The 13,402-nt window shown below is 38.2% G+C and overlaps 1 protein-coding gene and 1 pseudogene across 2 annotated transcripts in view; one reads left to right on the top strand and one right to left on the bottom strand.

Moving 5' to 3' along the window:
* The window catches only part of SLC35F4 (solute carrier family 35 member F4), a 304,687-nt gene that overhangs the window by 238,491 nt on the left and 52,794 nt on the right, over positions 1-13,402 (top strand). The gene's annotated exons all lie outside the window — the stretch shown is intronic.
* On the bottom strand, positions 5,494-6,825 carry LOC103892357 (serine/arginine-rich splicing factor 10-like; annotated as a pseudogene).

Genomic DNA, 13,402 nt, shown 5'->3' with positions numbered 1-13,402 from the left:
GTGGGGTATATGAGCACTCCCTATTGGCTGTTAAAGGAGTCTACAAGTGTGCTGCAAATGTGTTATAAACCCCACAAGCAGTAGAGCTACCGTGCATGGTATTTTCAGTGCAACCTCTGCAATAAAGAGTAGAACATAAGTTTTCAAAACATGTTAGTAAGGTCTACATGTTTAGTAAGCAAATCCAATGTACTAAAAACAGTTCCCATCGGGCTGTTCCTATTTCCACCTGGAGGAGTCAGCGCCCAGTGTTTAAGCTTGGTTGGGTTTCTGCAGAGAATTAAACTGTGCCTAACTCCTACTGGTTCTCCTGCTGTCTTAATGTCTCCATTGTCTAATTTGGAGATTGTGAAGCAAACATTGGCTGCTGTGGCAGCTCTGGATAATTTTCCTGAAGCCACCTATTAACAGCATACAAAACCTACTCCAGCAAATCAACAATAAGACCCTACATGGAAGTAAAAGCTGTTTTAACTTTCACCTGGTGTAGCCAGGAAGTTATGAGTTAAGGCTCCATTTCCCTTGCTTTGCTAACATTTTCACATGCTGTTGAAGTAGTGAGTGGTTTTTAGGTGCCATATGTGTTGGCGTAATTACATACACTGGCATAAATTGTTTGATGCAATTTCTCAAACTTATTTAAATTTGTTCTCAGAAATCAAAACAGCTCATTAGCTTCCAAGAATACATTTGTAATTCCTGGAAAATAATTTCTTGTGGCATTTCAAGTTTGACATATTAAGCTGCCATTCTTGAGGCCTTCCTGAATTTTAGTTTTGCAGATGCTTATTAATTAAGCATCTGTCTCCTTTACTGGCTTCATCTCAACCTCCAATCTAAATGTTGGTGGCCTTGGAGCTCAGTGCTGGTTCCTCCTGTAGTGCTGTGTGTTAGCTGATCTCACCCAAACCTGTGACAATTAAACATCTCTCAGCTGACTATTCCCATATTTCTCTAGCCCAGTGTTATCTTCTGAGCAACAGACTGTACAGTCTAATGGCCTTTATGACATCCCCACTTGGATGTCGTATATTTCTCAAACTTAACACATCTGAAATGAGCTGCTTAGTCTCCCTCCGATCCCTCTCCGCACTTCAGTGAGTACTCCTCTCTCTCGTAGATGTTTGTCTCCTGTTGTTCAGTAAAGGACAACAATATCCACCCAGTTGCAAAAGCCAGATATTTGTTTTTTGTTTGTTTGTTTGTTTGTTTGTTTTTGAGAAAGAGTCTTGCTTTGTCACCCAGGCTATAGTGCAATGGCATGATTATAACTCATTGCAGCCTCAAATTTCTGAGCTCAAGCAATCCTCCTGCCTCAGCCTCCCAAGTAGCTAGGACTATAGGTGCATGCCATCACACCTTACTAATTTCTTTTTGGTAGGTACAGAGTTTCACTATGATGCCCAGGTTGGTCTTGAATTCCTGGCCTCAAGTGATCCTCCTGCCTCAGCCTCCTGGGGTTACAGGCATGAGCCGCAACCGGCCAAGGGGGTTTTCTTAACACTTTTGATCCCTCATCTTCTACCTCTATCCCTTTCCTGACTTGTATTGGATAATCCATCACCAAGGCTTGTTACATCTGTCTCCAAAATTGTTTCAGCCCTAGCTACTTGTCTTCATCTCCACTTCACCACTCTAGGTGAAGCCACTATCACCTTTCACCTGAGCTCCCTCCTCCATCCTAGTCCGTTCTCCACACAGTTACCACAGTAATCCTTTTAAACAACAAACAAAACCAGCAGACTTTCTTGCTTAAAACCATGCAATAGCTTTGAATTATACTTAGGGGAAAAAAAATCCAAATCTCATCCCATGGCCTGAGGCAGTATCTGGCCCCTGCCTGCCTTTACAGGTTTATCTCACCTGTGAATTCCTCGCTCACTCACTGCATTCCAGCCATGCTGGAGTTTTCTGTTTCTCCAATGAATGATGCTGCTGCCACCTGCCATACTCCACCCACTTCACTCCTTCTTGTCATTCATGTCTTTCAGTTCAAACGTCACTCCCACACTCTGAAGCAACATGAAGATAAGAATCTTGCCCACATGTGTTTACATGACTGAACACAGAGCTGGCACATAGTAGACACTCAAATTTGGTACAGTGAATGAAAGAATAAAGGAAGGAAGGAGAGAATGTACTCTAGATAAGGCCACATCCTTCTGTTATACATCTTCATAGCACCATTCCCTTGCCTTCAACTGCACTTATCACAACTTACATTTTATTAATGAGATAGGTGATCAGTTTCGCCTGCCTCTTTAGACTCCATGAAAGAACATGTCTGGCTTTGCTTCCCATTTTATCCCAGAGCCTAGCACATTCCTAGCACATGGTGGGTGCTCAGCACATTGCTGGTTGTGGTTGTTGCTGCTAAATTCTTGGTCCTTATCTCATTTTACAGTTTTAACACAGCTGAGCATATCATTCTGCTTGAAGCACTACCTTCCTCTACTTCTGGATTCTAACTCTCCTACATCCCCTTTTCTGGCTCCATCTTTCTCATTCTCATATGTGGGCTCCTTTTCTGCTCTTAGTCCTTTAAAGTTAGCATTCTGTCCATGGTAGATTCATACAATGGAATACCACTCTGCAATAAAAAGAAACAACAATTGATACACACAACTTGTATACATCTGAGGGCGTTATGCTGAGTGAAGAAAACCAGCCTCAAAATGTTATATACTGTATGGTTTAATTTCTATAACGGTTTCAAAATGACATATAGTGATGGAGAATAGACAGGTAGTTGCCAAGGGCTGGGATAGAGGAGGGAGACTAAAAAGGGAAAGCATGAGAGTCTGGGGGTGATGAAACTGTTCTATATCTTACTATGGTGGTGGTTACACAAATCTATATGTGTGGTAAAATGCTGGGTGAAGGGTACATGGGAAGTCTCTGTACAAGTTTTGCAACTTTTATGTGAGTCCAAAATTATTTCAAAATAAAAAGTTTTTTAAACGTTGATATTCTTTCACATCACCTGTCATCAGGGAAATACCAATTACAGCAATGAGATACCATTACATATCTATTAGAATGGCCAAAATCAGATCACTGACAACATCAAATGCTGGAGAGCATGTGGAGCAACAGGAATTCTTAATTATTGTATGGAAATGCAAAATGGTATAGCACCTTTGGAAGATAATTTGACAGTTTCTTACAAAACTGAATATACTCTTACTGTACAATCCAGTAATCTTACTCCTTGGTGTTCATTCAAAGGAGTTGAAAACTTATGTCTGCAAAAAATCCTGCGCATGGATATTTAGAGCAGCTTTCTTCATAATTGCCCTGACTTAGATGCAATCAAGATATCCTCTAGTAGGTGAATGGATAAATAAACTGTGGTACATGTGGACATTGGAATATTATTGAGTGTTAAAAGAGCTATCAGATTATGAAATGACATAGAGGAAACTGAAATGCACATTACTAAGTGAAAAAAGCCAATCTGAGAAGTCTATATACTGTATGAGTCCAACGATATGACATTCTGGAAAAGGCAAAGTTATTGAGACAGTGAAAAGATGAGTGGATGTCATAGATTGAAGGGAGGGAGGGATGGATAGGGAGGGAGGCAAAGCATAGAGGATTTTTAGAGAAGTGAAAGCACTCTGTATGATACTCCAATGGTGGATACATGTCGTTATAAATTTGTCAAAAACCATAGTTGGAGGTTGCAATGAGCCAAGATCGCGCCACTGCACTCCAGCCTGGGCATGTCAAAAAAAACAAAAACAAAACACCCATAGAATGTATGACACCAAGAGTGAACCCTAATGTAAACTATGGACTTTGGGTGATAATGCAGTATTCATGTAGGTTCATCAGTTGTAACCAATGTGCCACTGTGGTGGGGGATGCTGATAATGGGGGAGGCTATGCATGTGTGGGGGCAGGAAGTATATGGGAAATATCTGAACCTTCTTAATTTTGCTGTGAACCTAAAACTGCTCTAAGAAATACAGTCTATTTTTTAAGAAGTTAGTATTCTTCAGGGATCCTTGAAGGTCTGTCTTTCTTTACCTCCTGTGAGCTCTCCCTGTGACTCCTCATCTACTCTTTTTTTTCCTTCATTTTGTTTTTATTATAACATGTTTGCTTAATTTACAGCAAGCATAAAATAGGTTGGGTCCTGTTTTGATCCAGACATTCAAAAATACCATTTTAGAAGCTTCTATAAGAAAGAAAATACAAAATTTAACCCCACAACTTTCCTCTTTGCTAGAACTGCAAACTACTGCTACAGTTTTAAATAGACTTTTTGTTGTTTAAACTATATGTCCAGGAAAATCTAAAAAAAAAAATTAAACATGCATATAAATGACTGCATAGCAGAACATGAACAGTAACTGCAAACAGTAAAGAAATGAAAGTTAGAAATACTATCAAATATACAAAGGTTCTAGAATCAATCCTTTAAACACGTTCCACAAACAGTATTTCAGAACCATTGTTTTGTTCTTTGTAGGCAAAGCCTAGATTACTAAAACCAAAATTGAAAAAAGTAATCCTCTAAAAGGAATCGTTTCTCTGTGATAATTCTTACTTATATCTGTAAGCAAGCAATCCAAGACTTTTTTTAATTTTGGCTTTTTATAAAGAAATGAGATTGGACATGTCAAGTCACTTTTGTCCCCAAAACGATCTTTCAGAGAAATACTAGAAATTATAAATGGTTAAGGATATTACTTCTTCATTTTTAGTCAGGTACTACACTAATAATCAAAAACTCAGAAGATCTGACTCTTGCTTAAAACTGACAAATCCTTTTTCCAAAATTACTTTAAATTTCATGGTACCACAAAATCGCCTAGAATGAGTGTTGTCTTTCAACTTGCCTCATATTAAATAAACCGAGGCGTGAAAAGCAAACCTCCCTCATAATGAGGCAGGCAAATTTTGATACAAATGCAAAGGCCAAGTGCTGTAAGCATCAAAATTTCAGTTCTTTTACACTATGCATGCACACACAAAGCTTGCTTCCAACAGCTGTAAGAAAACTAAGCAACATTCTGATCAACAATGCCCCTTAAACTGTATAATAACTATATAAGAACATTATTTTCCCTTTAAAATTATTTTTGCCATTTTAAGGTGAGTTTTTGTGATGTTTTCTATGTTCCAAATCTTCATAGGAACCAGAAAAAAGCAGTGAAGCCTCCATGTTTCAGTCAAAAACTCAGTCTCCCTGAAAATACTATGTAACCCAGTTGGCATAATTCCCTGAGACAGTGGGGTTAACAAAAAAGCGAATCCACGCTTCATCAGAAATAATTATCATGGGCCTAGACATCTTGACAAGACATAAAGGCCTGCCCTGAACCTAAATGTGTCTGAGCAGTCAGGGTTGTACCGTAGCTACAACTTCACTTTTGTGTCATTCTTATTAGCAAGCTACATTTCTAGGTTAATGGTTCTACCAAATACAAATATGAAAGTTTATTTTTAATAAAAGAATGTTGCAAATTATGGTCAACCACATCTTTTCACCAAATACTTCAAGCATAAAAAATGAGAATCTTTACAAAAATATACAGAGACACCACAAATTGGTAGCTGCTCATAGCATTAAACAAACTGGACTCTTAAGAGTGGCTTCTCAACAGCATATCATTTTGATTATGATCATTGCCTGGTACAGGGAAAACTAACAAGTGTCTTTTTAATCATCGTTGCAACACTGTATTCCTGATAATTTAGGTAAACCAAACTATGAATAAGTGAATGATACACACCTAAAAATGATCATGGTTTATACTATCAATGGCCATTGAACATAGGACTAGTCCAAGACCTTGATACAGATTTTGACCTAGACATAGACTGTGATTTTGACTGAGATTTGGATCTAGGTGGTTCTTTTTTTCCCTAATTCCTTTTCATGTCTTGAGCCAGACTTATAATGTGTTTTGGAATCTATTTTTGAGGCGCCTCTAGTTTTGGTGTGAGATGCAGACCTAGAATGTGATTCAGCCTTCATTTCTCTCTTGGGCTGGGACTTGGACCGTGATCTTGAATTGGATTTAGATTTTGAAAAAGATTAATTTCAGTGTTTTGAATCTATCATATTTGTAATGGCTTCTGCTATGTGTGGTCTTCCAGTCGGTCTACTGTTTCTAGGACTATATGACCTTCTATAGTTGTAATCAGAAGACCGCCTTCTTGATCTCCTTCTTTCACAACTTTGGCTTCTAGAATGTCTGTATCTGTCATAATCATCATAGCATGAAGAACTGTACACATTCCTCCCTTCCTTGGCTTTCATCTGATTTCGTGTCTTCTGATCCCCCTAGGCAAACTATATTTTAATCTGCCATCCACAAATCCACTTTCTGTCCAAATTATGTAAGCATCTTCAGCATCACAAACATCCTCAAATTGAATATAAGCAAATTCTCTTGGACAGCGAATGTAGAAATCAAGCGGAACATACACATCAACTGTAGGACCATAATGACCAAGTTCACACTGTAAATCTTCATACCTGGTGTCATTGGCCACGTTCCTGAAGAAGAGAGATGTGTTCAGCGATACTGGTAGCAGGACATGGTGGTGGTGTGAGTCTCAGCCTAGAGCACTAACAGTCTCAGCAAACTGTCTGCAGCTCCGGCTGCCGATCCTTCACTCCCACTTCTCATCTACAGTGATGCAGTTGTAATCTCTCATTCATGTTCCTGAGCTCTGTCCCTGCTTCCTGGGTTCCTGTCTTATGTGCCCACGTATCTAGCAACTATGTACAGATCTATGTGTGTTGATCTTGAATAAATTGATGCATATATAGTGATAATTTCTGTGACCATTCCATGAGAAAACAGTTTCTTTTCTATTTATGGACACATTTTAATCTTGAAGTTTCTATATGGCACAACTAAATCATCCTTCATCAAAATCAGTGTATACCATGACATCATAGTCTTCTCATGTGATTTGTGCACTGAACTCAATATTTTTCTGGAAGATATTGTATGCTCTTCCCTCTGGTTGCACCATGGAAATTCTGTGCCTTAGTCACATTTACATTTATATATTTATTTAGAAAGGCAATGCTTCAGTCCAACAACTCTCCTGCAGTTTAAGTGGAAAACAGTCTTTATTTCTCCTTTCATTTTTCATAGTTTCCCACTGTGCTTAACAATTGATTTTTTAAAAAAATTTTTAGTGGAGGTCAAACATTGTTTGAATGTGGGGTAAATGGCTTCCCAGGGAGAGAGTAAACCAGTCCTTGTAGCTTTCAGCAACATTTTCAGAACAGCATCTAGACACTAGCCATAGCAGAGTGTGTGCTACAGAACAGGAGAATCAAAACAAAGTCAGAGGAAGCACTGAGAGCAAGACAAATCATTTCAAAAGATGAAGAAATGTTCTGCAAGAGTGGTGCCCTTAGCATCCGACTGTGTCTCTGAACAAAAATCACCTGTATCCGATGGTAAATGCTGTGTTCCTGGGCACTTGCCCTTCTGCATGTGGCTGTTTTTATGCTTCTTGTGCTGTTATCAGCACTGTTTATTCTCAGGGGAAATCCATGAGATACAGCTGAAATGACCTGTTGCCTAATTATGATTTTTACTTATACAATTGGCAGTTTTGAAATGAAAATTACCTTAGGGAAATTTTTCAGAGTCCCTAAAAGAGAAAATTTTTTTAAAGTTGCTTTGATTTGACTTATTTACATATCAGGTAGTTTATTTGGAGCCCAAACTCTTATTATTGTGTTTAAGAGGTTTCGTGTCTTTGACTTTGCTAACATTTCAGTAATTTATTTAGCTGCTGTTCTCCAAAAATGTATGTAGACAAGGAAATGATATAAAGAAAGAATTCTATATAAGAATCAAGCATTTGAGGAAATAAAGGAATACAAAAGGAATTGAATAAAATGTGTGTTTTTCTACATAGGTGTATTGAGATCTTTATCAGCCTAATGGACATTCCAACTGAGCTGAGGTTGAGCCCAGTTCTAAAGAATAAAGGGGAAAACAGCAACATTGGGATGAAATTGTCAGTCCTTTTGACTCAGAGACATTGACTAACATTCCATCTTAAAGACTAAAACATTGAAGGCATTAAAAAAAAGGAAGGAATTAAATTTCTCTTTTTTAAAAACACTATCATTCACTTGTTTAAACATCAGGTTTTATAAATTGATAACATTTTTATTTAATGCAGGAACAAGTTAGAATTTTACTGCAAGTGGCTTTGTGAATATTGTATTCAAGAATGAGTAGTCAGATAGTTTCTGGTATATTATTTCTTGGGTTCATCTAAGAGACTGTGATCATCTGATTTTTATGATGAATAATAATAAAACCAGTCAGCCCAAAAGCCCAGCATAGCTATGTGAATTTTTAGCTAAATAATGCTTCTTTTTAAAAATGTGGTTGAATTATTTAAAGTAAGTACAATTCCATAAGCCATTAGCTAACAATGTTTTGTTTAGACCTGGTCCAAGGAATAAATGTCTTTGCTAGACAGCATATTAACCACTAGTGTTTGATACACAGATTAATGCTTGCAACAGGGACTGGTAGGTTAAGCATTCTTCCTCAATCTTGTTTCTCTACTCTAAATATATATATCAAACCCATTTTTGAGACTACAAAGATAAATGCCAACCTGGGCTTTGTCCAAATGATCACAAAATATAAAATACTTGCATCCCAAATAATGGGACTTCATGTTATGTTCACCTTAAAACAAGTTACAGGATCTGAAGTCCTCCATTACTTCTAGTTGACAAGGCTGAAAAAGTAAACACACCATTTAAATGTAAAATGTGAACTTTATATACAAAAGCATATGTTGCTTTGCCCTTGGATAGACTTGTGAATTTCATTTATTGGAGTTACTATAGACCAGGAAAGAGAGGAAGTAGGAGCATTTGAGGGCTACAGTGCCACACTGTCTCTTCCCTTTAACCAGGAACTCATATACAGTAAATAACACCTCAGATTTTCTGTAAAAAAACTTTTCAAAAGGGAAAACTCTACACACCTCTTTAGAAATACCACTCTATCAGTCATTACCATTTTGAATTTCTTCTTTAAATTAGCTTTATGTTAACCAAACCATGTGCTGCCACACTTTGATGTTCTTGCCTGAGAACATATTTAGTATGAATATGATTGATTGTACCTCCATTTCCCAGTCCACAAGTGAATACTTCATGTTTCTGATATTTTGAATGAGAGACTCTCTGAAGTTCCATCCAGCTCTAATAATTCTTTTAGCAATTACTGCGTGCTATCGAGTTCTGGTTCTTGAACTTTTGGGGGACATGGATTCCTTGTTGAGTGTGCAATTTAAGTTATGGACCATATCTACAGCAATATGCACATACACATAATTTTTTGATATAGTTTTACAGTATTTCAGGACCTTCTGAAGTCCCCAGATGTCCCTGGACCCCAGATAAAGAGCTCCTATCAGAGCACAGACATCTTCCTATTTGTGAGTTGTACAGAAAAAAGACATCGCTGGTGCTTTCTATATGACTGGATTTTTTTTTTTTTTGCCATTTTACAGATTTATTTCTCAAGAAAAGTATTGCTATGTTTCCTTTTTTAAATATACTTTAAGTTCTGGGGTACATGTGTAAACATGCAGGTTTGTTACATAGCTATACACGTGCCATGGCGGTTTGCTGCACCCATCAACCCGTCATTTACATTAGGTATATCTCTAAGGCTATCCCTCCCCTAGCTTCCCACCCCTCAACAGGTCCCAGTGTGAGATGTTCCTCTCCCTGTGTCCATGTGTTCTCATTGTTCAACTCCCACTTATGAGTGAGAACATGAGGTGTTTGGTTTTCTGTTCTTGTGTTAGTTTGCTGAGAATGATGGTTTCCAGCTTCATCCATGTCCCTGCAAATGACATGAACTCATCCTTTTTTATGGCTGCTTAGTATTCCATGGCGTATATGTGCCACATTTTCTTTATCCAGCCTATCACTGATGGGCATTTGGGTTGGTTCCACGTCTTTGCTATTGTTAACAGTGCTGCAATAAACATACGTGTGTGTGTCTTTATAGTAGAATGATTTATAATCCTTTGGGTATATACCCAGTAATGGGATTGCTAGGTCAAATGGTATTTTGTTTAAGGTGTAAGGAAGGGATCCAGTTTTGGTTTTCTGCGTATGGCTAGCCAGTTTTCCCAGCACCATTTATTAAATAGGGAATCCTTTCTCCATTGCTTGTTTTTGTCAGGTTTGTCAAAGACCAGATGGTTGTAGATGTGTGGTGTTATTTCTGAGGGCTCTGTTCTGTTCCATTGGTCTATATGTCTGTTTTGGTACCAGTACCATGCTGTTTGGTTTCTGTAGCCTTGTAGTATAGTTTGAAGTCAGGTAGCATGATGCCTCCAGCTTTGTTCTTTGTGCTTAGGATTGTCTTGGCTATGTGGGCTCTTTTTTGATTCCATATGAAATATAAAGTAGTTTTTTCCAATTCTTTCAAGAAAGTCAATGGTAGCTTGATAAGGATAGCATTGAATTTATAAATTACTCGGGGCAGTATGGCCATTTTTATGATATTGATTCTTCCTATCCATGTGCATGGAATGTTTTTCCATCTGTTTGTGTCCTCTCTTATTTCCTTGGGCAGTGTTTTGTAGTTTTCCTTGAAGAGGTCCTTCACATCCCTTGTAAGTGGTATTCTTAGGTATTTTATTCTCTTTGTAGCAACTGTGAATGGGAGTTCACTCATGATTTGGCTCTCTGTTTGTCTGTTCTTGGTGTATAGGAATGCTTGTGATTTTTGCACATTGATTTTGTATCCTGAGACTTTGCTGAAGTTGCTTATCAGCTTAAGGAGATTTTGGGCTGAGATGATGGGGTTTTCTAAATATACAATAGTGTCATCTGCAAACAGAGACAATTTGACTTCCTCTTTTCCTATTTGAATGCCATTTATTTCTTTCTCTTGCCTGATTGCCCTGGCCAGAACTTCTAATACTATGTTGAATAGGAGTAGTGAGAGAGGGCATCCTTGTCTTGTGCCAGTTTTCAAAGGGAGTACTTCCGGTTTTTGCCCATTCAGTATGATATTGGCTGTGGGTTTGTCATAAATAGGTCTTATTATTTTGAGATATGTTCCATCAATACCTAGTTTATTGAGCATTTTTAGCATGAAAGGGTGTTGAATTTTGTGGAAGGCCTTTCCTGCATCTATTGAGATAATCATGTGGTTTTTGTCTTTGGTTCTGTTTATATGCTGGATTACGTTTATTGATTTGCGTCTGTTGAACCAGCCTTGCATCCCAGGGATGGAGCCCACTTGATCATGGTGGATAAGCTTTTTGATGTCCTGTTGGATTCGGTTTGCCAGTATTTTATTGAGGATTTTTGCATGGATGTTCATCAGGGATATTGGTCTAAAATTCTCTTTTTTTGTTGTGTCTTTGCCAGGCTTTGGTATCAGGATGATGCTGGCCTCATACAATGAGTTAGGGAGGATTCCCTCTTTTTCTATTATTTGGAATAGTTTCAGAAGGAATGGTACCAGCTCCTCTTTGTACCTCTGGTAGAATTCAGCTGTGAATCCGCCTGGTCCTGGACTTTTTTTGGTTGGTAAGCTATTAATTACTGCCTCAATTTCAGAACTTGTTACTGGTCTACTCAGGGATTCAACTTCTTCCTGGTTTAGTCTTGAGAGGGTGTATGTGTCCAGGAATTTATCCACTTCTTCTAGATTTTCTAGTTTATTTGTATAGAGGTGTTTGTAGTATTCTCTGATGTTAGTTTGTATTTCTGTGGGATCAGTGGTGATATCCCCTTTATCATTTTTTACTGTGTCCATTTGATTCTCCTCTCTTTTCTTCTTTATTAGTCTGGATAGTGGTCCATCAATTTTGTTGATCATTTCAAAAAACCAGCTCCTGGATTCATTGATTTTTTTGGAGGGATTTTTATGTCTCTATCTCCTTCAGTTCTGCTCTAATCTTAGTTATTTCTTGTCTTCTGCTAGCTTTTGCATTTGTTTACTCATGCTTCTCTAGTTCTTTTAATTGTGATGTTAGACTGTCCAATTTAGATCTTTCCTGCTTTCTCTTGTGGGCATTTAGTGCTATAAATTTCCCACTACACACAGCTTTATGTGTGTCCCAGAGATTCTGGTACATTGTAACTTGTTCTCATTGGTTTCAAAAAACATCTTTATTTCTGCTTTCATTTTGTTATGTACCCAGTAGTCATTCAGGAGCAGGTTATTCAGTTTCCATGTAGTTGTGCGGTTTTGAGTGAGTTTCTTAATCCTGAGTTCTAATTTGATTGCACCTGGAGGGAATCTCCTTGTCTGTGGGTTGTGAAGACCATGGGAAAAGCGCAGTATCTGGGCCAGAGTGCACCGTTTCTCACAGTACAGTTCCTCCCGGCTTCCCTTGGGTAGGGGAGGGAACTCCCCCAACCCCTTCTGCTTCCTGGGTGAGGCAACACCCCACCCTGCTTCTGCTCACCCTCCATGGGCTGCACCCACCGTCTAACCAGTCCCAGGATGAACCGGGTACCTCAGTTGGAAATGCAGAAATCACCCGCCTTCTGTGTCAATCTCACTGGGAGCTGCAGACCAGTGCTATTCCTATTTGGCCATCTTGCCAGTAAGCTGCCATGACGACAGGATTCTTTATGTCAAATATACATACAAGGTCTTTTCACATTTTATTTTAAAATCTTGGTCATGCGATCAATTCGTTTTACTCATATACTAATAATACATCCTAAATGTCAGATAGAAACACTTAGGGCTAGTTTTAAGATGTTCTCTTGGATCCCATTGATATGATTTTATTACTGAAATGTAAAAAGAAAACAACTCTCATCGTAAGACACCATCGTTACTTAACCCAAGAACAAACTGACTCTACTAGATTTAGATGGCATCTTTAAAGTCCCTTCTGTTGCCTACATATCAGGTCAGAGTTTATTTTCTTCTTTGAATGACAGAAGCAATTAATTTTTGAAAAACAAAACTAAAAATTAAACTATCATGACCTGTAAATGGCATTCAGTAAGTCCCAGGTTCCCTATTAATTGCTTGGCTAACTCCTCTTCTGGGTTCCTGCTTAGATATCACTTCCCTAGGAAAGCTTGCTTGAGCCCCCAGCCTGGTTAAATACCTCTGCCATGGCTCATACAGACCCACTCTACCCCTCCTAGCACACTGCTTATCCATACTATTGCAATTGCCAACTTTCTGGTCTGTATTTCCCTAAAGTCTTTAAACCCTGTGAGGTGAGGGTCGTCATTATTCACAGCTATTTTACGAGCACCTAAGATAGTGCCTAGCACATGCAGGGTATTGAGTAAATGTTTACTGTGTAAGGGAATAAACAAATGCATATAATGTATATAAAGGTATCTCTGATTAGGAAGCTCTGTCATTTTTTTTTCTTTTTAAGAATA

This window comes from Pongo abelii, chromosome 15 (genome assembly GCF_028885655.2).
Source record: "Pongo abelii isolate AG06213 chromosome 15, NHGRI_mPonAbe1-v2.0_pri, whole genome shotgun sequence".
NCBI classification, from domain to species: domain Eukaryota; kingdom Metazoa; phylum Chordata; class Mammalia; order Primates; family Hominidae; genus Pongo; species Pongo abelii.
The sequence above is the reverse complement of the archived record's forward strand: the minus strand, read 5'-3'. Positions and strand labels throughout refer to the sequence as shown.